The 21,010-nt window shown below is 49.4% G+C and overlaps 29 non-coding genes across 29 annotated transcripts; all 29 read right to left on the bottom strand.

Moving 5' to 3' along the window:
- Window positions 1-6,357: 6,357 nt before the first annotated feature.
- trnaa-cgc (transfer RNA alanine (anticodon CGC)) lies at window positions 6,358-6,430 on the bottom strand. Its single transcript has one exon. It is a non-coding gene; the product is annotated as a tRNA-Ala (tRNA).
- Window positions 6,431-6,584: 154 nt separating this feature from the next.
- trnaa-agc (transfer RNA alanine (anticodon AGC)) lies at window positions 6,585-6,657 on the bottom strand. The gene has a single exon. It is a non-coding gene; the product is annotated as a tRNA-Ala (tRNA).
- Window positions 6,658-7,177: 520 nt separating this feature from the next.
- trnaa-cgc (transfer RNA alanine (anticodon CGC)) lies at window positions 7,178-7,250 on the bottom strand. The gene has a single exon. It is a non-coding gene; the product is annotated as a tRNA-Ala (tRNA).
- A 154-nt stretch (window positions 7,251-7,404) lies between these two features.
- Window positions 7,405-7,477, bottom strand: trnaa-agc (transfer RNA alanine (anticodon AGC)). The gene has a single exon. It is a non-coding gene; the product is annotated as a tRNA-Ala (tRNA).
- A 275-nt stretch (window positions 7,478-7,752) lies between these two features.
- trnaa-cgc (transfer RNA alanine (anticodon CGC)) lies at window positions 7,753-7,825 on the bottom strand. The gene has a single exon. It is a non-coding gene; the product is annotated as a tRNA-Ala (tRNA).
- Window positions 7,826-7,979: 154 nt separating this feature from the next.
- trnaa-agc (transfer RNA alanine (anticodon AGC)) lies at window positions 7,980-8,052 on the bottom strand. Its single transcript has one exon. It is a non-coding gene; the product is annotated as a tRNA-Ala (tRNA).
- A 520-nt stretch (window positions 8,053-8,572) lies between these two features.
- trnaa-cgc (transfer RNA alanine (anticodon CGC)) lies at window positions 8,573-8,645 on the bottom strand. Its single transcript has one exon. It is a non-coding gene; the product is annotated as a tRNA-Ala (tRNA).
- A 154-nt stretch (window positions 8,646-8,799) lies between these two features.
- trnaa-agc (transfer RNA alanine (anticodon AGC)) lies at window positions 8,800-8,872 on the bottom strand. Its single transcript has one exon. It is a non-coding gene; the product is annotated as a tRNA-Ala (tRNA).
- A 172-nt stretch (window positions 8,873-9,044) lies between these two features.
- trnaa-ugc (transfer RNA alanine (anticodon UGC)) lies at window positions 9,045-9,117 on the bottom strand. The gene has a single exon. It is a non-coding gene; the product is annotated as a tRNA-Ala (tRNA).
- Window positions 9,118-9,619: 502 nt separating this feature from the next.
- trnaa-agc (transfer RNA alanine (anticodon AGC)) lies at window positions 9,620-9,692 on the bottom strand. The gene has a single exon. It is a non-coding gene; the product is annotated as a tRNA-Ala (tRNA).
- A 172-nt stretch (window positions 9,693-9,864) lies between these two features.
- trnaa-ugc (transfer RNA alanine (anticodon UGC)) lies at window positions 9,865-9,937 on the bottom strand. The gene has a single exon. It is a non-coding gene; the product is annotated as a tRNA-Ala (tRNA).
- A 275-nt stretch (window positions 9,938-10,212) lies between these two features.
- Window positions 10,213-10,285, bottom strand: trnaa-cgc (transfer RNA alanine (anticodon CGC)). The gene has a single exon. It is a non-coding gene; the product is annotated as a tRNA-Ala (tRNA).
- Window positions 10,286-10,439: 154 nt separating this feature from the next.
- On the bottom strand, window positions 10,440-10,512 carry trnaa-agc (transfer RNA alanine (anticodon AGC)). Its single transcript has one exon. It is a non-coding gene; the product is annotated as a tRNA-Ala (tRNA).
- Window positions 10,513-11,032: 520 nt separating this feature from the next.
- On the bottom strand, window positions 11,033-11,105 carry trnaa-cgc (transfer RNA alanine (anticodon CGC)). The gene has a single exon. It is a non-coding gene; the product is annotated as a tRNA-Ala (tRNA).
- A 154-nt stretch (window positions 11,106-11,259) lies between these two features.
- trnaa-ugc (transfer RNA alanine (anticodon UGC)) lies at window positions 11,260-11,332 on the bottom strand. Its single transcript has one exon. It is a non-coding gene; the product is annotated as a tRNA-Ala (tRNA).
- A 502-nt stretch (window positions 11,333-11,834) lies between these two features.
- Window positions 11,835-11,907, bottom strand: trnaa-cgc (transfer RNA alanine (anticodon CGC)). Its single transcript has one exon. It is a non-coding gene; the product is annotated as a tRNA-Ala (tRNA).
- Window positions 11,908-12,061: 154 nt separating this feature from the next.
- trnaa-agc (transfer RNA alanine (anticodon AGC)) lies at window positions 12,062-12,134 on the bottom strand. Its single transcript has one exon. It is a non-coding gene; the product is annotated as a tRNA-Ala (tRNA).
- A 275-nt stretch (window positions 12,135-12,409) lies between these two features.
- On the bottom strand, window positions 12,410-12,482 carry trnaa-cgc (transfer RNA alanine (anticodon CGC)). Its single transcript has one exon. It is a non-coding gene; the product is annotated as a tRNA-Ala (tRNA).
- A 399-nt stretch (window positions 12,483-12,881) lies between these two features.
- Window positions 12,882-12,954, bottom strand: trnaa-ugc (transfer RNA alanine (anticodon UGC)). The gene has a single exon. It is a non-coding gene; the product is annotated as a tRNA-Ala (tRNA).
- Window positions 12,955-13,456: 502 nt separating this feature from the next.
- trnaa-agc (transfer RNA alanine (anticodon AGC)) lies at window positions 13,457-13,529 on the bottom strand. The gene has a single exon. It is a non-coding gene; the product is annotated as a tRNA-Ala (tRNA).
- Window positions 13,530-13,701: 172 nt separating this feature from the next.
- trnaa-ugc (transfer RNA alanine (anticodon UGC)) lies at window positions 13,702-13,774 on the bottom strand. The gene has a single exon. It is a non-coding gene; the product is annotated as a tRNA-Ala (tRNA).
- A 275-nt stretch (window positions 13,775-14,049) lies between these two features.
- Window positions 14,050-14,122, bottom strand: trnaa-cgc (transfer RNA alanine (anticodon CGC)). The gene has a single exon. It is a non-coding gene; the product is annotated as a tRNA-Ala (tRNA).
- A 154-nt stretch (window positions 14,123-14,276) lies between these two features.
- Window positions 14,277-14,349, bottom strand: trnaa-agc (transfer RNA alanine (anticodon AGC)). Its single transcript has one exon. It is a non-coding gene; the product is annotated as a tRNA-Ala (tRNA).
- A 172-nt stretch (window positions 14,350-14,521) lies between these two features.
- trnaa-ugc (transfer RNA alanine (anticodon UGC)) lies at window positions 14,522-14,594 on the bottom strand. The gene has a single exon. It is a non-coding gene; the product is annotated as a tRNA-Ala (tRNA).
- Window positions 14,595-14,869: 275 nt separating this feature from the next.
- trnaa-cgc (transfer RNA alanine (anticodon CGC)) lies at window positions 14,870-14,942 on the bottom strand. Its single transcript has one exon. It is a non-coding gene; the product is annotated as a tRNA-Ala (tRNA).
- A 154-nt stretch (window positions 14,943-15,096) lies between these two features.
- trnaa-agc (transfer RNA alanine (anticodon AGC)) lies at window positions 15,097-15,169 on the bottom strand. The gene has a single exon. It is a non-coding gene; the product is annotated as a tRNA-Ala (tRNA).
- Window positions 15,170-15,671: 502 nt separating this feature from the next.
- trnaa-cgc (transfer RNA alanine (anticodon CGC)) lies at window positions 15,672-15,744 on the bottom strand. Its single transcript has one exon. It is a non-coding gene; the product is annotated as a tRNA-Ala (tRNA).
- A 154-nt stretch (window positions 15,745-15,898) lies between these two features.
- trnaa-agc (transfer RNA alanine (anticodon AGC)) lies at window positions 15,899-15,971 on the bottom strand. Its single transcript has one exon. It is a non-coding gene; the product is annotated as a tRNA-Ala (tRNA).
- Window positions 15,972-16,246: 275 nt separating this feature from the next.
- On the bottom strand, window positions 16,247-16,319 carry trnaa-cgc (transfer RNA alanine (anticodon CGC)). Its single transcript has one exon. It is a non-coding gene; the product is annotated as a tRNA-Ala (tRNA).
- Between the last annotated feature and the right edge of the window lie 4,691 nt (window positions 16,320-21,010).

Below are 21,010 nucleotides of genomic sequence, written 5' to 3'. Positions count from 1 at the left end.
TGTCGGAGAGCCGGACGAAGATGGCCTCCACAAGGCGGCAGCAGTCTGGCCACTGAGCAGGCGAACCAGTGGACCCCAGGACACACCTCTCCACACTCTCCACACCTGGCGTGAACTCCACCTTTTTTTTGTGGCGGAACCGCCCCTTGATGAGCCTATCCAGGTGCCGCGCAGCAAACACCACCCTCTGCTTGTCATAATCCAGCAGGTCTTGCCACAGCCCCACAATGTTGCTGACCTAAGAAGGAAAGAAAACATATATTATATATATTTATATATTATAAATACATAAACAAATATCTGTTGTACAATGCATGTCTTGCTGACCTGCTGGTTATGGAGGGTCATGTTGGTCTGATGCCTCAGCTCCACTAAGCACTCTGCCAGTCTATCCACTCGATCCATGCCTGGAATGCCATGCTCGTCCACAGCCTGAAACATTCAACAATTTGACATTTAGTGCTGAACACCTTATGGCAAAGGTTTGTTATATTGACTGCTGCTGCTGTGTGTTTTATTTGTTTGCTGTCAATTACTGTGTGTTGCTTCTAATAATCAATTGCGCTTGTATTCAGACACTTTCCTATCTACTGAACTTGTTAGTTTCTATGAATGACAGTTAGTTACTAGTAAAAAGTTAACATACCAGCTGTTCTTCAGGCACCTGAGAGGAGGCACCTGGGACACAGGGCTGGGTTATGGGGGGAGGCAGGGTGGTAGCTACAGGCATGGGGGTGACAGGCAGAGTGGTGGGGGTGACAGGTAGGATAGAGGTGGTTACAGTCAAGGTGATGGAAGGCAGGGTGGAGGAGGTGAGTGGCAGGGTGGGGACCACAGGCAGGGTGGTGGAAGGCAGGGTGGAGGAGGTGAGTGGCAGGGTGGGGACCACAGGCAGGGTGGTGGAAGGCAGGGTGGAGGAGGTGAGTGGCAGGGTGGGGACCACAGGCAGGGTGGTAGAAGGCAGGGCGGAAGAGGGGAAGTCTTCCGAAACACTACCGATAGTGAGGTCCTGTCCTTCATCCTCAAACCCTTCATCCGCCTGTTCCTCCTCTGTGGCGTGGTCCTCCAGCAGCTGGTCTGTCTCCTCAGAGTCGGGGTCCATGTCCTGCAAGGGCTGCCCTGTCTGCCTAAGCAGGTAGTTCACCCCAAGCAACTCTCCTGAACATGAACAACAATGCAATGCTAATTAGTATTAAAAAACAGATATGGAACTTACCATAATGCATAAATACTGAGCTCTTAACAACATAATTATTTGTATTCATATTTGCCGAGACTTACCGGTGTACTTTCTCGGTGGGATGAAGGAGGGGACATACTTCCTTCCAAAAACCTTCAGGCTGTTGCTGTTGACGGACTCCAGCACGTCCCCCGCGTACGTCAACAGCGCCATGCGCTTGGTGGTGATGGAGGCCGCTGCCCGGTTTTGGTTCCACCTGTTCAGGCCTTCCAGGAGGTACAGCTGGAAGTTGAGCAGGTTTGCACTCGTTCCTAAAAAAAAAAAGAGAGAACGTGAACAATGATGAACAAGGCTATTTGAATAAAATGTCATTGGTAAGAATATTGATAAGATGATGAAATCTACACCAACCTGGAATAAACCTGTTCAGGTGGCAGTGGAAGGACTCCAAGGAGGTGGAGCCTCTTGCACACCTGTACGTGGTCAGCTGGATCCCCTCCCTGGTGGAGCTGCCTGTCTCCGTGTACAGGAGTACACCTGGCACATCCTGGATGCACTTCACGTGCCTCTTCTGGGTGCGCCAGATGTGCTCCATCTTTGCCTGGTCCAGCAGCGGAACTCCCAGCAGGTCTCTCCCCTTCTCCCCCATCAGCTCCTGCAGCAGCTGCTCAATGCGGAGGACCGTGGCGTCCACTCCACGTGTCCTCCGCCTGCAGAACTGGGACAGCTCAGCCTTGGTGATGGCCTTGTCCACCATGTCGTTGGTAATGAGGGGCACACCCTCCCTTCTGAGCTGCTCCCTCTTCACCCTGCGCAGTAGGGCTACGTCCGCTGCATCCCACTCAAATAGGCACACAGACAGGCGGCTCATAAAGAGGGGGTACAGGGCATGGGCATCGGTGGTGCATCCCACGGCCAGCCGCCGCATAAAATGCCAGATGTCCAGCCTTATCTTCAGGTCTGGCCACCCACCAAACCTGGCCTGAAGCTTGGTCTCCCCCTCCTCCGAGCAGCAGCCACAGTCCACATAGAGCAGGACCGGGGGAGCTGCACCTGCCTGGGTGTACCTCTCAATGAGACCAGAGACCATCGGGTCCAGCCCCGGTCCCTCCTGGGCAGTCAGGACACTGACGAGGACCTGGCCGATCTCGTTCCCCACCGAGGTCACCCAGAATGCAGTCCCCTTTGCTGCACCAGCCAGCTTCTTTGTCATCTGAAATGACAAAATGTACACAAAAAACTTCATGAGAGCTTTCAAAAGAAAATCTATTAACTAAACACAGAAGTTTATGTATGTATTACTACAGTCTTAATCAAAGGCATGGATATGTGTGTATGTGTGCTTATAAGAATACAAATCATTGAGGATTCATGTTTTCATTGTGGCATAATTGCCACAATGGATTTTCTTCATCTTATTACCTTCTTGGTGGAGTCCATTTTTAAAATGGACCCAAAGGTTGACGTGATGGACGCCTTTATATGGTCCATACGGCTGATGATGTCCCTCCCGTACACCGACAGCACCCACCGGCTGGTTGGGACATCGAGTGGCTGTGGAGGCTCCTGGCAGGTGACTGGGAAGAGGCTGGGCTGGTCAACAAAGGCCGCACACTCCCCCAAGTAGTCGGCCAGGCGGTCCAACCACTCCTCCCCATGGTTCTCCCGCAGCTGTTTCACCAAGCACGCCGGGCTGTTGCCGAGGGTCCGTTCCCGCAACATGCGGATGACCCGTATGTCACAAGCATACCTTGAAGAAAAGACCGATTAGTTTCAAGAACTTGTTCAATTATGTAAGGACCTGCAGCAGGCATTATTAGAAAATGATTGTAGATTTTTAACTCACAAGCGTGTCAGGATCATCCTGAACTTCCTCCTGTGAGGCAGGTCCAGCTGGTCCAGGACAGCCTGACTGGTTGCCAGATGGGTCAGGCGACACACAGTGCACCTGAGTGTCTCCGTCACCATCAGGTAGTACCGGTCCACGTCCAGGACCTTCCGCACCCTCTTGTGCACACCATACCCCGTCAGCTGCTTCCCACAGGTTTGGCAGAATACCCTCACTTTCCACAAGTGATAGGGCATCCATACCAAGAGCCTGTGGGCAAAAAAACGGTCCGGTGTTGGAGCCTGGTGGTAAATCAGGGCAGAGGCTGGTGGCTCATACCAGAGCTTCAAGTTCAAACGCAGCTTGCCAGACTGAAACAGGGTGGACGCAATCCACCGCTGGTCCTGAACCGGGATTGTCTCCTTCATTCTGACAGGAAGCCAGAAGTCAGGAGTGGGACCAGGAGCAGGGCCAGGAGCAGGGCCAGGAGCAGGGCCAGGAGCAGGGCCAGGAGCAGGGCCAGGGGCAGCAAGCTCATCCTCATCATGCACATCCTGTTACAAAACAAGAGAAATATATTTACAAAAACAGAATAGCCCAATCATATGAGAACATCCTCATCCTATGAAACAAAAAACAGTTCAAAGAACACAACACTTACAGCAGCCGTTGTAGGGCTGGTGCTGGTCTCAGAGACAGTGCTGAGGCTGGAAGCTGTGCTGGGCCTCACAGAGGTCGTCGCAGGGCTGGAGCGGGAAGATGTCCTCACGGAGGCTTTGTAGGGGGTGGATGGGGGCTTTGAGAACGGTGATTCGGTCCTCACAAAAGCCATGGCAGGGCTTGATGGTGTTCTAGGCCTCACAGAGGCCATAGGGGAACCAAAGCCTGGTGGGGTGGTCCTCACAGAGGCCTTAGGGGAACCAAAGCCTGGTGGGGTGGTCCTCACAGTGGCCGTAGGGGAACCAAAGCCTGGTGGGGTGGTCCTCACAGTGGCCGTAGGTGAGCTGGCAGTGGCCTGGGTGTCTCCTGTCATGGTGGGTGGACTGGACAGAGACTGGGAGAAGGAGCGGGGGAAGCATTTGTAAAAAGTAGAGCTCAATGAAATCAAATCAAGCTCTTAAGATTTAGGTTTGCTCATATTAACCTATAAATATATATTTACATATAATCATATTTACCTTTGCTTTCCTAACCACATTCACATTGGGCTTTGCAACAGCGCCATGTGAGCCTCCAAATCGTGGTTTAGAAAACTGTGGTGACAATTAGAGACATTTATCAAAGGATTACATTGTAAACCTGAAATGCTCTTCCATTTTGCCATCATCATATGTAATCAGTGGTTGTCCATATTTGAAAGCTTGTATGACAATAATAATATTGAAATAGTCACCATGGACAAAGTCAGTGTGGGCCGTGCTGGGACATGGGCTGAGGCAGAGGCAGAGGCTGAGGTCGTTCTCAGTGGGGGAGGGGCAGCACAGGTAGAGGTCTCTGCCACAGTTTGTCCAGTGGTTGGCTGGATTAGGGACAGAGAGATCCATGTCAGACATCACATTACTGAGCACATCACAAAGTGATTCTTTTAGTGTTTTGGTGTCAAGAAGTCTCATTCACATTACCTTTGGGTTATGAAAGCCACAAGTACACTGCTGTGTCCCACCAAACAGCATTCTTTGGCCACGTAACTGCAACGGGCACTTCTCAATCTGTTCCAAATAAAACAAACAATTTTTTTTAAGAAAACAACCCAATAGAAATGGACCATTTTGACATATCATCTTCTATTGGTGACTAAACATGACATTGACACTGAAGTTGCTGTTCATTATCCTTATCAAGGTCCCATACTGTGACTGGTATTTCTGGCAATTCAGTAATCTTTTATAGGCCATCAGAATACATCCATTTTTTTTTCAGTGATCTTTTGGTCATTTTACATACCTTTTGAAAGAGGTCATACCACCTCTTCTGTCTTGGGGCTGGCCTGTTGCCTGCATCAGCAGGCCAAACCCCAGAGCTGGCAAACCTCCTCAAACGGGACATCCATTCCCCATCCCCCATACTTTTGTGGCTTTTTGAACTCGACATCTAAAAGGTAAAAGGAGCGATTTTTCACACTAGTACAATAACATTTATTTATTGTTATAGGTAGCTTTTTAACATATCAAATATTTAGCTACTATTTCCAGAGGAATATTTTTTTTAAACCTTTTCTGGGTCACTTTATTACCACAAGTGAAAAAGTTCTCTTTATTTCGTTTTGTCCCCAGTGACATCTATAATATATAACAGGTTAAATATTGCGTTTGCTAGTCCGAATAACATCTGTCGCTACAGTAACCTATTAGTAATCCCTTAAAAAAAGTAAATGACAGCCAATACTACAGTACCTGAGGAAATCTACTTTAGCTACTGTACATGACAAACTCTGAAATGACAAACTCTAATATTCGTGATATGACTTGTCATTGACCCGATGAACGATTACATGTATTGAAATGTCAAACGGATGATTTTTTTGATTAGCTATGTATGTATTTACCTTTGCGGTGCGGTACTTCTAACAACTGGAAATAGCGTATCCTGCAATGAATGAACTGACGCGACTTACTGTCACTCATCTCACATCTTCGGCGGGGGTCTCTGGGGTCGTGGACGCCGTTGCTATCGGTGTGACGTAATTGGAGATGTACGTGTTCCGATTGGCTCAATCGGCCTGACGCAATTGGACGGGATGAGAATCCGATTGGCCCTCGAACCTAGAACCGAGGTAGCTGATTGGTCGCGATAGCCAGTCGAATGTGCCCCGGGTGCCGCTAATCCCCCACCTTACATGTGTGTATTTTCCTTGGAAGAGTTAAAAACTGCTCAGTCTTGAGTCACAATTGACAATCTGGCTCGACTGCTTACTTGACATCAATTTGAATCTCACAGGGATTGCGAGTATCGATTCCCCTGCGTAAGAAACTAAATCTTGCCAGTTAAACAGCATCACCTATGGAGGATGCGGGCATCGATCCCGCTACCTCTCGCATGCAAAGCGAGCGTTCTACCATTTGAGCTAATCCCCCATGTAGAGTTCCTCGTTGGGGAACTTGTGAGCGTCAGCATGAGTACAGTCTGGTTCGACTGCTTACTTGACATCAATTTGAATCTCACAGGGATTGCGAGTATCGATTCCCCTGCATATGACAGGCAAAGGAAGCGCTGCAGCGTTTGAGCTAACTCGCACTTCCCTTGCTCCTACCTGGGAGAGTTGAATCGTCCCACACTTTGGAGCTGCTTTTCCGAAACACGTGCAAAGGTTGTTGTGGAACGGAGCTCCATTTTTCAATGAAAAAGCTGTTGGAGAATGCGGGCATCGATCCCGCTGCCTCTCGCATGCGAAGCAAGCGCTCTACCACTTGAGCTAATTCCCCCATATTAAGCTCCTCGTTGGGGAACTTGTTAGCATCAGCATGAGGACCCAAATTGTATTAGGCCAATCGTGTCGTCATCCTTCATGCCAATGCGATTCTTGTAGATGTTGCTTTGGAAAGGAACTAAATCTTGCCAGTTAAACAGCATCACCTGTGGAGGATGCGGGCATCGATCCCGCTACCTCTCGCATGCTAAGCGAGCGCTCTACCATTTGAGCTAATCCCCCACCTTACGTGTGTGTATTTTCCTTGGAAGAGTTAAAAACTGCTCAGTCTTGAGTCACAATCGACAATCTGGCTCGACTGCTTACTTGACATCAATTTGAATCTCACAGGGATTGCGAGTATCGATTCCCCTGCGTAAGAAACTAAATCTTGCCAGTTAAACAGCATCACCTGTGGAGGATGTGGGCATCGATCCCGCTACCTCTCGCATGCAAAGCGAGCGCTCTACCATTTGAGCTAATCCCCCATGTAGAGTTCCTCGTTGGGGAACTTGTGAGCGTCAGCATGAGTACAGTCTGGTTCGACTGCTTACTTGACATCAATTTGAATCTCACAGGGATTGCGAGTATCGATTCCCCTGCATATGACAGGCAAAGGAAGCGCTGCAGCGTTTGAGCTAACTCGCACTTCCCTTGCTCCTACCTGGGAGAGTTGAATCGTCCCACACTTTGGAGCTGCTTTTCCGAAACACGTGCAAAGGTTGTTGTGGAACAGAGCTCCATTTTTCAATGAAAAAGCTGTTGGAGAATGCGGGCATCGATCCCGCTGCCTCTCGCATGCGAAGCAAGCGCTCTACCACTTGAGCTAATTCCCCCATATTAAGCTCCTCGTTGGGGAACTTGTTAGCATCAGCATGAGGACCCAAATTGTATTAGGCCAATCGTGTCGTCATCCTTCATGCCAATGCGATTCTTGTAAATGTTGCTTTGGAAAGGAACTAAATCTTGCCAGTTAAACAGCATCACCTGTGGAGGATGCGGGCATCGATCCCGCTACCTCTCGCATGCTAAGCGAGCGCTCTACCATTTGAGCTAATCCCCCATGTAGAGTTCCTCGTTGGGGAACTTGTGAGCGTCAGCATGAGTACAGTCTGGTTCGACTGCTTACTTGACATCAATTTGAATCTCACAGGGATTGCGAGTATCGATTCCCCTGCATATGACAGGCAAAGGAAGCGCTGCAGCGTTTGAGCTAACTCGCACTTCCCTTGCTCCTACCTGGGAGAGTTGAATCGTCCCACACTTTGGAGCTGCTTTTCCGAAACACGTGCAAAGGTTGTTGTGGAACGGAGCTCCATTTTTCAATGAAAAAGCTGTTGGAGAATGCGGGCATCGATCCCGCTGCCTCTCGCATGCGAAGCAAGCGCTCTACCACTTGAGCTAATTCCCCCATATTAAGCTCCTCGTTGGGGAACTTGTTAGCATCAGCATGAGGACCCAAATTGTATTAGGCCAATCGTGTCGTCATCCTTCATGCCAATGCGATTCTTGTAGATGTTGCTTTGGAAAGGAACTAAATCTTGCCAGTTAAACAGCATCACCTGTGGAGGATGCGGGCATCGATCCCGCTACCTCTCGCATGCTAAGCGAGCGCTCTACCATTTGAGCTAATCCCCCACCTTACGTGTGTGTATTTTCCTTGGAAGAGTTAAAAACTGCTCAGTCTTGAGTCACAATCGACAATCTGGCTCGACTGCTTACTTGACATCAATTTGAATCTCACAGGGATTGCGAGTATCGATTCCCCTGCGTAAGAAACTAAATCTTGCCAGTTAAACAGCATCACCTGTGGAGGATGTGGGCATCGATCCCGCTACCTCTCGCATGCAAAGCGAGCGCTCTACCATTTGAGCTAATCCCCCATGTAGAGTTCCTCGTTGGGGAACTTGTGAGCGTCAGCATGAGTACAGTCTGGTTCGACTGCTTACTTGACATCAATTTGAATCTCACAGGGATTGCGAGTATCGATTCCCCTGCATATGACAGGCAAAGGAAGCGCTGCAGCGTTTGAGCTAACTCGCACTTCCCTTGCTCCTACCTGGGAGAGTTGAATCGTCCCACACTTTGGAGCTGCTTTTCCGAAACACGTGCAAAGGTTGTTGTGGAACGGAGCTCCATTTTTCAATGAAAAAGCTGTTGGAGAATGCGGGCATCGATCCCGCTGCCTCTCGCATGCGAAGCAAGCGCTCTACCACTTGAGCTAATTCCCCCATACTAAGCTCCTCGTTGGGGAACTTGTTAGCATCAGCATGAGGACCCAAATTGTATTAGGCCAATCGTGTCGTCATCCTTCATGCCAATGCGATTCTTGTAGATGTTGCTTTGGAAAGGAACTAAATCTTGCCAGTTAAACAGCATCACCTGTGGAGGATGCGGGCATCGATCCCGCTACCTCTCGCATGCTAAGCGAGCGCTCTACCATTTGAGCTAATCCCCCACCTTACATGTGTGTATTTTCCTTGGAAGAGTTAAAAACTGCTCAGTCTTGAGTCACAATCGACAATCTGGCTCGACTGCTTACTTGACATCAATTTGAATCTCACAGGGATTGCGAGTATCGATTCCCCTGCGTAAGAAACTAAATCTTGCCAGTTAAACAGCATCACCTATGGAGGATGCGGGCATCGATCCCGCTACCTCTCGCATGCAAAGCGAGCGCTCTACCATTTGAGCTAATCCCCCATGTAGAGTTCCTCGTTGGGGAACTTGTGAGCGTCAGCATGAGTACAGTCTGGTTCGACTGCTTACTTGACATCAATTTGAATCTCACAGGGATTGCGAGTATCGATTCCCCTGCATATGACAGGCAAAGGAAGCGCTGCAGCGTTTGAGCTAACTCGCACTTCCCTTGCTCCTACCTGGGAGAGTTGAATCGTCCCACACTTTGGAGCTGCTTTTCCGAAACACGTGCAAAGGTTGTTGTGGAACGGAGCTCCATTTTTCAATGAAAAAGCTGTTGGAGAATGCGGGCATCGATCCCGCTGCCTCTCACATGCGAAGCAAGCGCTCTACCACTTGAGCTAATTCCCCCATATTAAGCTCCTCGTTGGGGAACTTGTTAGCATGAGCATGAGGACCCAAATTGTATTAGGCCAATCGTGTCGTCATCCTTCATGCCAATGCGATTCTTGTAGATGTTGCTTTGGAAAGGAACTAAATCTTGCCAGTTAAACAGCATCACCTGTGGAGGATGCGGGCATCGATCCCGCTACCTCTCGCATGCTAAGCGAGCGCTCTACCATTTGAGCTAATCCCCCACCTTACGTGTGTGTATTTTCCTTGGAAGAGTTAAAAACTGCTCAGTCTTGAGTCACAATTGACAATCTGGCTCGACTGCTTACTTGACATCAATTTGAATCTCACAGGGATTGCGAGTATCGATTCCCCTGCGTAAGAAACTAAATCTTGCCAGTTAAACAGCATCACCTATGGAGGATGCGGGCATCGATCCCGCTACCTCTCGCATGCAAAGCGAGCGCTCTACCATTTGAGCTAATCCCCCATGTAGAGTTCCTCGTTGGGGAACTTGTGAGCGTCAGCATGAGTACAGTCTGGTTCGACTGCTTACTTGACATCAATTTGAATCTCACAGGGATTGCGAGTATCGATTCCCCTGCATATGACAGGCAAAGGAAGCGCTGCAGCGTTTGAGCTAACTCGCACTTCCCTTGCTCCTACCTGGGAGAGTTGAATCGTCCCACACTTTGGAGCTGCTTTTCCGAAACACGTGCAAAGGTTGTTGTGGAACGGAGCTCCATTTTTCAATGAAAAAGCTGTTGGAGAATGCGGGCATCGATCCCGCTGCCTCTCGCATGCGAAGCAAGCGCTCTACCACTTGAGCTAATTCCCCCATACTAAGCTCCTCGTTGGGGAACTTGTTAGCATCAGCATGAGGACCCAAATTGTATTAGGCCAATCGTGTCGTCATCCTTCATGCCAATGCGATTCTTGTAGATGTTGCTTTGGAAAGGAACTAAATCTTGCCAGTTAAACAGCATCACCTGTGGAGGATGCGGGCATCGATCCCGCTACCTCTCGCATGCTAAGCGAGCGCTCTACCATTTGAGCTAATCCCCCACCTTACGTGTGTGTATTTTCCTTGGAAGAGTTAACAACTGCTCAGTCTTGAGTCACAATCGACAATCTGGCTCGACTGCTTACTTGACATCAATTTGAATCTCACAGGGATTGCGAGTATCGATTCCCCTGCGTAAGAAACTAAATCTTGCCAGTTAAACAGCATCACCTATGGAGGATGCGGGCATCGATCCCGCTACCTCTCGCATGCAAAGCGAGCGTTCTACCATTTGAGCTAATCCCCCATGTAGAGTTCCTCGTTGGGGAACTTGTGAGCGTCAGCATGAGTACAGTCTGGTTCGACTGCTTACTTGACATCAATTTGAATCTCACAGGGATTGCGAGTATCGATTCCCCTGCATATGACAGGCAAAGGAAGCGCTGCAGCGTTTGAGCTAACTCGCACTTCCCTTGCTCCTACCTGGGAGAGTTGAATCGTCCCACACTTTGGAGCTGCTTTTCCGAAACACGTGCAAAGGTTGTTGTGGAACGGAGCTCCATTTTTCAATGAAAAAGCTGTTGGAGAATGCGGGCATCGATCCCGCTGCCTCTCGCATGCGAAGCAAGCGCTCTACCACTTGAGCTAATTCCCCCATATTAAGCTCCTCGTTGGGGAACTTGTTAGCATCAGCATGAGGACCCAAATTGTATTAGGCCAATCGTGTCGTCATCCTTCATGCCAATGCGATTCTTATAAATGTTGCTTTGGAAAGGAACTAAATCTTGCCAGTTAAACAGCATCACCTGTGGAGGATGCGGGCATCGATCCCGCTACCTCTCGCATGCAAAGCGAGCGCTCTACCATTTGAGCTAATCCCCCATGTAGAGTTCCTCGTTGGGGAACTTGTGAGCGTCAGCATGAGTACAGTCTGGTTCGACTGCTTACTTGACATCAATTTGAATCTCACAGGGATTGCGAGTATCGATTCCCCTGCGTAAGAAACTAAATCTTGCCAGTTAAACAGCATCACCTGTGGAGGATGTGGGCATCGATCCCGCTACCTCTCGCATGCAAAGCGAGCGCTCTACCATTTGAGCTAATCCCCCATGTAGAGTTCCTCGTTGGGGAACTTGTGAGCGTCAGCATGAGTACAGTCTGGTTCGACTGCTTACTTGACATCAATTTGAATCTCACAGGGATTGCGAGTATCGATTCCCCTGCATATGACAGGCAAAGGAAGCGCTGCAGCGTTTGAGCTAACTCGCACTTCCCTTGCTCCTACCTGGGAGAGTTGAATCGTCCCACACTTTGGAGCTGCTTTTCCGAAACACGTGCAAAGGTTGTTGTGGAACGGAGCTCCATTTTTCAATGAAAAAGCTGTTGGAGAATGCGGGCATCGATCCCGCTGCCTCTCGCATGCGAAGCAAGCGCTCTACCACTTGAGCTAATTCCCCCATATTAAGCTCCTCGTTGGGGAACTTGTTAGCATGAGCATGAGGACCCAAATTGTATTAGGCCAATCGTGTCGTCATCCTTCATGCCAATGCGATTCTTGTAAATGTTGCTTTGGAAAGGAACTAAATCTTGCCAGTTAAACAGCATCACCTGTGGAGGATGCGGGCATCGATCCCGCTACCTCTCGCATGCTAAGCGAGCGCTCTACCATTTGAGCTAATCCCCCATGTAGAGTTCCTCATTGGGGAACTTGTGAGCGTCAGCATGAGTACAGTCTGGTTCGACTGCTTACTTGACATCAATTTGAATCTCACAGGGATTGCGAGTATCGATTCCCCTGCATATGACAGGCAAAGGAAGCGCTGCAGCGTTTGAGCTAACTCGCACTTCCCTTGCTCCTACCTGGGAGAGTTGAATCGTCCCACACTTTGGAGCTGCTTTTCCGAAACACGTGCAAAGGTTGTTGTGGAACGGAGCTCCATTTTTCAATGAAAAAGCTGTTGGAGAATGCGGGCATCGATCCCGCTGCCTCTCGCATGCGAAGCAAGCGCTCTACCACTTGAGCTAATTCCCCCATACTAAGCTCCTCGTTGGGGAACTTGTTAGCATCAGCATGAGGACCCAAATTGTATTAGGCCAATCGTGTCGTCATCCTTCATGCCAATGCGATTCTTGTAGATGTTGCTTTGGAAAGGAACTAAATCTTGCCAGTTAAACAGCATCACCTGTGGAGGATGCAGGCATCGATCCCGCTACCTCTCGCATGCTAAGCGAGCGCTCTACCATTTGAGCTAATCCCCCACCTTACATGTGTGTATTTTCCTTGGAAGAGTTAAAAACTGCTCAGTCTTGAGTCACAATCGACAATCTGGCTCGACTGCTTACTTGACATCAATTTGAATCTCACAGGGATTGCGAGTATCGATTCCCCTGCGTAAGAAACTAAATCTTGCCAGTTAAACAGCATCACCTATGGAGGATGCGGGCATCGATCCCGCTACCTCTCGCATGCAAAGCGAGCGCTCTACCATTTGAGCTAATCCCCCATGTAGAGTTCCTCGTTGGGGAACTTGTGAGCGTCAGCATGAGTACAGTCTGGTTCGACTGCTTACTTGACATCAATTTGAATCTCACAGGGATTGCGAGTATCGATTCCCCTGCATATGACAGGCAAAGGAAGCGCTGCAGCGTTTGAGCTAACTCGCACTTCCCTTGCTCCTACCTGGGAGAGTTGAATCGTCCCACACTTTGGAGCTGCTTTTCCGAAACACGTGCAAAGGTTGTTGTGGAACGGAGCTCCATTTTTCAATGAAAAAGCTGTTGGAGAATGCGGGCATCGATCCCGCTGCCTCTCACATGCGAAGCAAGCGCTCTACCACTTGAGCTAATTCCCCCATATTAAGCTCCTCGTTGGGGAACTTGTTAGCATGAGCATGAGGACCCAAATTGTATTAGGCCAATCGTGTCGTCATCCTTCATGCCAATGCGATTCTTGTAGATGTTGCTTTGGAAAGGAACTAAATCTTGCCAGTTAAACAGCATCACCTGTGGAGGATGCGGGCATCGATCCCGCTACCTCTCGCATGCTAAGCGAGCGCTCTACCATTTGAGCTAATCCCCCACCTTACGTGTGTGTATTTTCCTTGGAAGAGTTAAAAACTGCTCAGTCTTGAGTCACAATTGACAATCTGGCTCGACTGCTTACTTGACATCAATTTGAATCTCACAGGGATTGCGAGTATCGATTCCCCTGCGTAAGAAACTAAATCTTGCCAGTTAAACAGCATCACCTATGGAGGATGCGGGCATCGATCCCGCTACCTCTCGCATGCAAAGCGAGCGCTCTACCATTTGAGCTAATCCCCCATGTAGAGTTCCTCGTTGGGGAACTTGTGAGCGTCAGCATGAGTACAGTCTGGTTCGACTGCTTACTTGACATCAATTTGAATCTCACAGGGATTGCGAGTATCGATTCCCCTGCATATGACAGGCAAAGGAAGCGCTGCAGCGTTTGAGCTAACTCGCACTTCCCTTGCTCCTACCTGGGAGAGTTGAATCGTCCCACACTTTGGAGCTGCTTTTCCGAAACACGTGCAAAGGTTGTTGTGGAACGGAGCTCCATTTTTCAATGAAAAAGCTGTTGGAGAATGCGGGCATCGATCCCGCTGCCTCTCGCATGCGAAGCAAGCGCTCTACCACTTGAGCTAATTCCCCCATACTAAGCTCCTCGTTGGGGAACTTGTTAGCATCAGCATGAGGACCCAAATTGTATTAGGCCAATCGTGTCGTCATCCTTCATGCCAATGCGATTCTTGTAGATGTTGCTTTGGAAAGGAACTAAATCTTGCCAGTTAAACAGCATCACCTGTGGAGGATGCGGGCATCGATCCCGCTACCTCTCGCATGCTAAGCGAGCGCTCTACCATTTGAGCTAATCCCCCACCTTACGTGTGTGTATTTTCCTTGGAAGAGTTAACAACTGCTCAGTCTTGAGTCACAATCGACAATCTGGCTCGACTGCTTACTTGACATCAATTTGAATCTCACAGGGATTGCGAGTATCGATTCCCCTGCGTAAGAAACTCAATCTTGCCAGTTAAACAGCATCACCTATGGAGGATGCGGGCATCGATCCCGCTACCTCTCGCATGCAAAGCGAGCGCTCTACCATTTGAGCTAATCCCCCATGTAGAGTTCCTCGTTGGGGAACTTGTGAGCGTCAGCATGAGTACAGTCTGGTTCGACTGCTTACTTGACATCAATTTGAATCTCACAGGGATTGCGAGTATCGATTCCCCTGCATATGACAGGCAAAGGAAGCGCTGCAGCGTTTGAGCTAACTCGCACTTCCCTTGCTCCTACCTGGGAGAGTTGAATCGTCCCACACTTTGGAGCTGCTTTTCCGAAACACGTGCAAAGGTTGTTGTGGAACGGAGCTCCATTTTTCAATGAAAAAGCTGTTGGAGAATGCGGGCATCGATCCCGCTGCCTCTCGCATGCGAAGCAAGCGCTCTACCACTTGAGCTAATTCCCCCATATTAAGCTCCTCGTTGGGGAACTTGTTAGCATGAGCATGAGGACCCAAATTGTATTAGGCCAATCGTGTCGTCATCCTTCATGCCAATGCGATTCTTGTAGATGTTGCTTTGGAAAGGAACTAAATCTTGCCAGTTAAACAGCAACACCTGTGGAGGATGCGGGCATCGATCCCGCTACCTCTCGCATGCTAAGCGAGCACTCTACCATTTGAGCTAATCCCCCATGTAGAGTTCCTCGTTGGGGAACTTGTGAGCGTCAGCATGAGTACAGTCTGGTTCGACTGCTTACTTGACATCAATTTGAATCTCACAGGGATTGCGAGTATCGATTCCCCTGCGTAAGAAACTAAATCTTGCCAGTTAAACAGCATCACCTGTGGAGGATGTGGGCATCGATCCCGCTACCTCTCGCATGCAAAGCGAGCGCTCTACCATTTGAGCTAATCCCCCATGTAGAGTTCCTCGTTGGGGAACTTGTGAGCGTCAGCATGAGTACAGTCTGGTTCGACTGCTTACTTGACATCAATTTGAATCTCACAGGGATTGCGAGTATCGATTCCCCTGCATATGACAGGCAAAGGAAGCGCTACAGCGTTTGAGCTAACTCGCACTTCCCTTGCTCCTACCTGGGAGAGTTGAATCGTCCCACACTTTGGAGCTGCTTTTCCGAAACACGTGCAAAGGTTGTTGTGGAACGGAGCTCCATTTTTCAATGAAAAAGCTGTTGGAGAATGCGGGCATCGATCCCGCTGCCTCTCGCATGCGAAGCAAGCGCTCTACCACTTGAGCTAATTCCCCCATATTAAGCTCCTCGTTGGGGAACTTGTTAGCATCAGCATGAGGACCCAAATTGTATTAGGCCAATCGTGTCGTCATCCTTCATGCCAATGCGATTCTTGTAAATGTTGCTTTGGAAAGGAACTAAATCTTGCCAGTTAAACAGCATCACCTGTGGAGGATGCGGGCATCGATCCCGCTACCTCTCGCATGCTAAGCGAGCGCTCTACCATTTGAGCTAATCCCCCATGTAGAGTTCCTCGTTGGGGAACTTGTGAGCGTCAGCATGAGTACAGTCTGGTTCGACTGCTTACTTGACATCAATTTGAATCTCACAGGGATTGCGAGTATCGATTCCCCTGCATATGACAGGCAAAGGAAGCGCTGCAGCGTTTGAGCTAACTCGCACTTCCCTTGCTCCTACCTGGGAGAGTTGAATCGTCCCACACTTTGGAGCTGCTTTTCCGAAACACGTGCAAAGGTTGTTGTGGAACGGAGCTCCATTTTTCAATGAAAAAGCTGTTGGAGAATGCGGGCATCGATCCCGCTGCCTCTCGCATGCGAAGCAAGCGCTCTACCACTTGAGCTAATTCCCCCATACTAAGCTCCTCGTTGGGGAACTTGTTAGCATCAGCATGAGGACCCAAATTGTATTAGGCCAATCGTGTCGTCATCCTTCATGCCAATGCGATTCTTGTAGATGTTGCTTTGGAAAGGAACTAAATCTTGCCAGTTAAACAGCATCACCTGTGGAGGATGCGGGCATCGATCCCGCTACCTCTCGCATGCTAAGCGAGCGCTCTACCATTTCCGCTAAAGCTGGGGAACAATCGCCTGTTTGAGGGGGGAAGAAGGGGGAGAAGGGAGGGGGAAGAAAAAGGGAGAAAAGAGGGAGAAAAGAGGGAGAAAAAAGAGGAAAAAGAGAGAAAAGGGGAAACTCAAAAGTCCCCATTCATAGTTTAAACATTTTTAACCCGTTACATTTTAAGATAATTCGAAAAAACACCCGAAATGACGAATTTTACATCGTTTGGGGAAGATGTAGAATGGAACCAAAGGTCCGCGGTTCGCGTCCCACCTACGGCACCTTTGACTATTTCTAATAAACAACCACTTGAGTTTCCAAGTGTGTATGTTATCAAAACATTATGTTATCCTAATTTAGTGTAATTTGAAAAACATTTGTATCCACTAGAGTGCATTATTTATATTTTACGTAGTTAACTACACTATTCGCCTTTATTTTTATTCACTCCGCACAGGAGTACTGTTTTTAGTTTGTTTTAGTTAGATCTATCTCTCTATCCATCCATCTATCTATTGCTCAAACTGTGTGGCTTCTGAGCTTGTGTGCTCTTATCTGAAGCTCTGTCTTTTTGGTTTCGGCACTTACCATTTCAACACTTGCATGATCCATATATTAAATATTTTTAAACAATGTGCGCAAGCAAGCGTAAAGTTAATCACTTTTTGCTGCTCTTACTTCTTGTAGACTTGCCGTATTTGGTTAGAAAGAGTAGTGATTGGGAAATAACAACGGACTGACCAACAGATAGTTGATAAATAGAAACATTTATCCACAAGTGTAAAAATAGAAATATGAACAACAACTTCAATTAAAACTATATATATACAGGCAAATGATATGCTAAATTACAATATTTACACAATGAAAACTATATACACAGGGGAAATCTAAGCATTAACTATATCTAAACAATGAAAACTATATACAAAGGCCCAAAGAATCATTTTTTTTTTTGCTCCTCCAGCCACTGCTCTCTGGAAAGAGTCTCTGCAGAGGGGCAGTAAACAGTCCCCTTATACTGGCTGTGGCCAGTCTCTGCCGTTCTGTTCTGGCCACACCTCCAGCATTTGTTGGCCTCCACTCTCCTCTGGTAGGCATGGGGAGCTGGACCAGGAGCAGGACGAAGCTGGGGAAGGTGGGTGGTGCAGGAAGAGGGTGGGACAAAACGCAGGGCTTGGGGGACCATCAATGGAGAGGGGGCAGAGGGTGGCCTTATACCAGGGGCTCGGGAGACAAACAGCACAGTAGGGTGGGCAGCAGGGCGAGGGGCGATATGGGTAGGGCGAGGGGCAATGGGGGTAGGGCGGGGCATGATAGGGATGGGAGTGGGGCCTCCAAGGGCAGCTGAAGGACCAGGGAAGAGCTGCCTCTGGGCTGTCAGCCTGGGTCGGACCGCTGGAGGTGGTGCTGGGGCTGCACATGTTGCCCGCCTCTTGGTTTTTGCCTGCCCTGCTGTGCTCTGCGGCAGGTGGTAGGTGTGGGCTGCTCCCTGGGGTTGAGGTGGAACAACAGCAGGGCGGACGTTGGCAGGCAGGAGAGGCTCGTCAGCCACAGACAGAGGACCTGGCAAGTTTATGCCCTGCTGCAACACAGCCAGATCCTGCTTCTTCACCCTGCGGTTGTACCACTGGGAGAGGGTCGACTGGTTCACCTCCACCAGCTGCAGGGTGGTGCCCTGCATGATGGCCCCATTGCCCAGGATGAGCTGCCGGACCTTGCGGTAGTCCTGCAGGATCAGAGTCCACCTGGACATGCAGTTCTTCCCCTGCTTCCTGGGACTCTTGTGGATGTCGGAGAGCCGGACGAAGATGGCCTCCACAAGGCGGCAGCAGTCTGGCCACTGAGCAGGCGAACCAGTGGACCCCAGGACACACCTCTCCACACTCTCCACACCTGGCGTGAACTCCACCTTTTTTTTGTGGCGGAACCGCCCCTTGATGAGCCTATCCAGGTGCCGCGCAGCAAACACCACCCTCTGCTTGTCATAATCCAGCAGGTCTTGCCACAGCCCCACAATGTTGCTGACCTAAGAAGGAAAGAAAACATATATTATATATATTTATATATTATAAATACATAAACAAATATCTGTTGTACAATGCATGTCTTGCTGACCTGCTGGTTATGGAGGGTCATGTTGGTCTGATGCCTCAGCTCCACTAAGCACTCTGCCAGTCTATCCACTCGATCCATGCCTGGAATGCCATGCTCGTCCACAGCCTGAAACATTCAACAATTTGACATTTAGTGCTGAACACCTTATGGCAAAGGTTTGTTATATTGACTGCTGCTGCTGTGTGTTTTATTTGTTTGCTGTCAATTACTGTGTGTTGCTTCTAATAATCAATTGCGCTTGTATTCAGACACTTTCCTATCTACTGAACTTGTTAGTTTCTATGAATGACAGTTAGTTACTAGTAAAAAGTTAACATACCAGCTGTTCTTCAGGCACCTGAGAGGAGGCACCTGGGACACAGGGCTGGGTTATGGGGGGAGGCAGGGTGGTAGCTACAGGCATGGGGGTGACAGGCAGAGTGGTGGGGGTGACAGGTAGGATAGAGGTGGTTACAGTCAAGGTGATGGAAGGCAGGGTGGAGGAGGTGAGTGGCAGGGTGGGGACCACAGGCAGGGTGGTGGAAGGCAGGGTGGAGGAGGTGAGTGGCAGGGTGGGGACCACAGGCAGGGTGGTGGAAGGCAGGGTGGAGGAGGTGAGTGGCAGGGTGGGGACCACAGGCAGGGTGGTAGAAGGCAGGGCGGAAGAGGGGAAGTCTTCCGAAACACTACCGATAGTGAGGTCCTGTCCTTCATCCTCAAACCCTTCATCCGCCTGTTCCTCCTCTGTGGCGTGGTCCTCCAGCAGCTGGTCTGTCTCCTCAGAGTCGGGGTCCATGTCCTGCAAGGGCTGCCCTGTCTGCCTAAGCAGGTAGTTCACCCCAAGCAACTCTCCTGAACATGAACAACAATGCAATGCTAATTAGTATTAAAAAACAGATATGGAACTTACCATAATGCATAAATACTGAGCTCTTAACAACATAATTATTTGTATTCATATTTGCCGAGACTTACCGGTGTACTTTCTCGGTGGGATGAAGGAGGGGACATACTTCCTTCCAAAAACCTTCAGGCTGTTGCTGTTGACGGACTCCAGCACGTCCCCCGCGTACGTCAACAGCGCCATGCGCTTGGTGGTGATGGAGGCCGCTGCCCGGTTTTGGTTCCACCTGTTCAGGCCTTCCAGGAGGTACAGCTGGAAGTTGAGCAGGTTTGCACTCGTTCCTAAAAAAAAAAAGAGAGAACGTGAACAATGATGAACAAGGCTATTTGAATAAAATGTCATTGGTAAGAATATTGATAAGATGATGAAATCTACACCAACCTGGAATAAACCTGTTCAGGTGGCAGTGGAAGGACTCCAAGGAGGTGGAGCCTCTTGCACACCTGTACGTGGTCAGCTGGATCCCCTCCCTGGTGGAGCTGCCTGTCTCCGTGTACAGGAGTACACCTGGCACATCCTGGATGCACTTCACGTGCCTCTTCTGGGTGCGCCAGATGTGCTCCATCTTTGCCTGGTCCAGCAGCGGAACTCCCAGCAGGTCTCTCCCCTTCTCCCCCATCAGCTCCTGCAGCAGCTGCTCAATGCGGAGGACCGTGGCGTCCACTCCACGTGTCCTCCGCCTGCAGAACTGGGACAGCTCAGCCTTGGTGATGGCCTTGTCCACCATGTCGTTGGTAATGAGGGGCACACCCTCCCTTCTGAGCTGCTCCCTCTTCACCCTGCGCAGTAGGGCTACGTCCGCTGCATCCCACTCAAATAGGCACACAGACAGGCGGCTCATAAAGAGGGGGTACAGGGCATGGGCATCGGTGGTGCATCCCACGGCCAGCCGCCGCATAAAATGCCAGATGTCCAGCCTTATCTTCAGGTCTGGCCACCCACCAAACCTGGCCTGAAGCTTGGTCTCCCCCTCCTCCGAGCAGCAGCCACAGTCCACATAGAGCAGGACCGGGGGAGCTGCACCTGCCTGGGTGTACCTCTCAATGAGACCAGAGACCATCGGGTCCAGCCCCGGTCCCTCCTGGGCAGTCAGGACACTGACGAGGACCTGGCCGATCTCGTTCCCCACCGAGGTCACCCAGAATGCAGTCCCCTTTGCTGCACCAGCCAGCTTCTTTGTCATCTGAAATGACAAAATGTACACAAAAAACTTCATGAGAGCTTTCAAAAGAAAATCTATTAACTAAACACAGAAGTTTATGTATGTATTACTACAGTCTTAATCAAAGGCATGGATATGTGTGTATGTGTGCTTATAAGAATACAAATCATTGAGGATTCATGTTTTCATTGTGGCATAATTGCCACAATGGATTTTCTTCATCTTATTACCTTCTTGGTGGAGTCCATTTTTAAAATGGACCCAAAGGTTGACGTGATGGACGCCTTTATATGGTCCATACGGCTGATGATGTCCCTCC

This window comes from Osmerus mordax, chromosome 22 (genome assembly GCF_038355195.1).
Source record: "Osmerus mordax isolate fOsmMor3 chromosome 22, fOsmMor3.pri, whole genome shotgun sequence".
Taxonomy (NCBI): domain Eukaryota; kingdom Metazoa; phylum Chordata; class Actinopteri; order Osmeriformes; family Osmeridae; genus Osmerus; species Osmerus mordax.
Note: the sequence above shows the minus strand (reverse complement) of the source record. Positions and strands in the feature narration are given on the sequence as shown.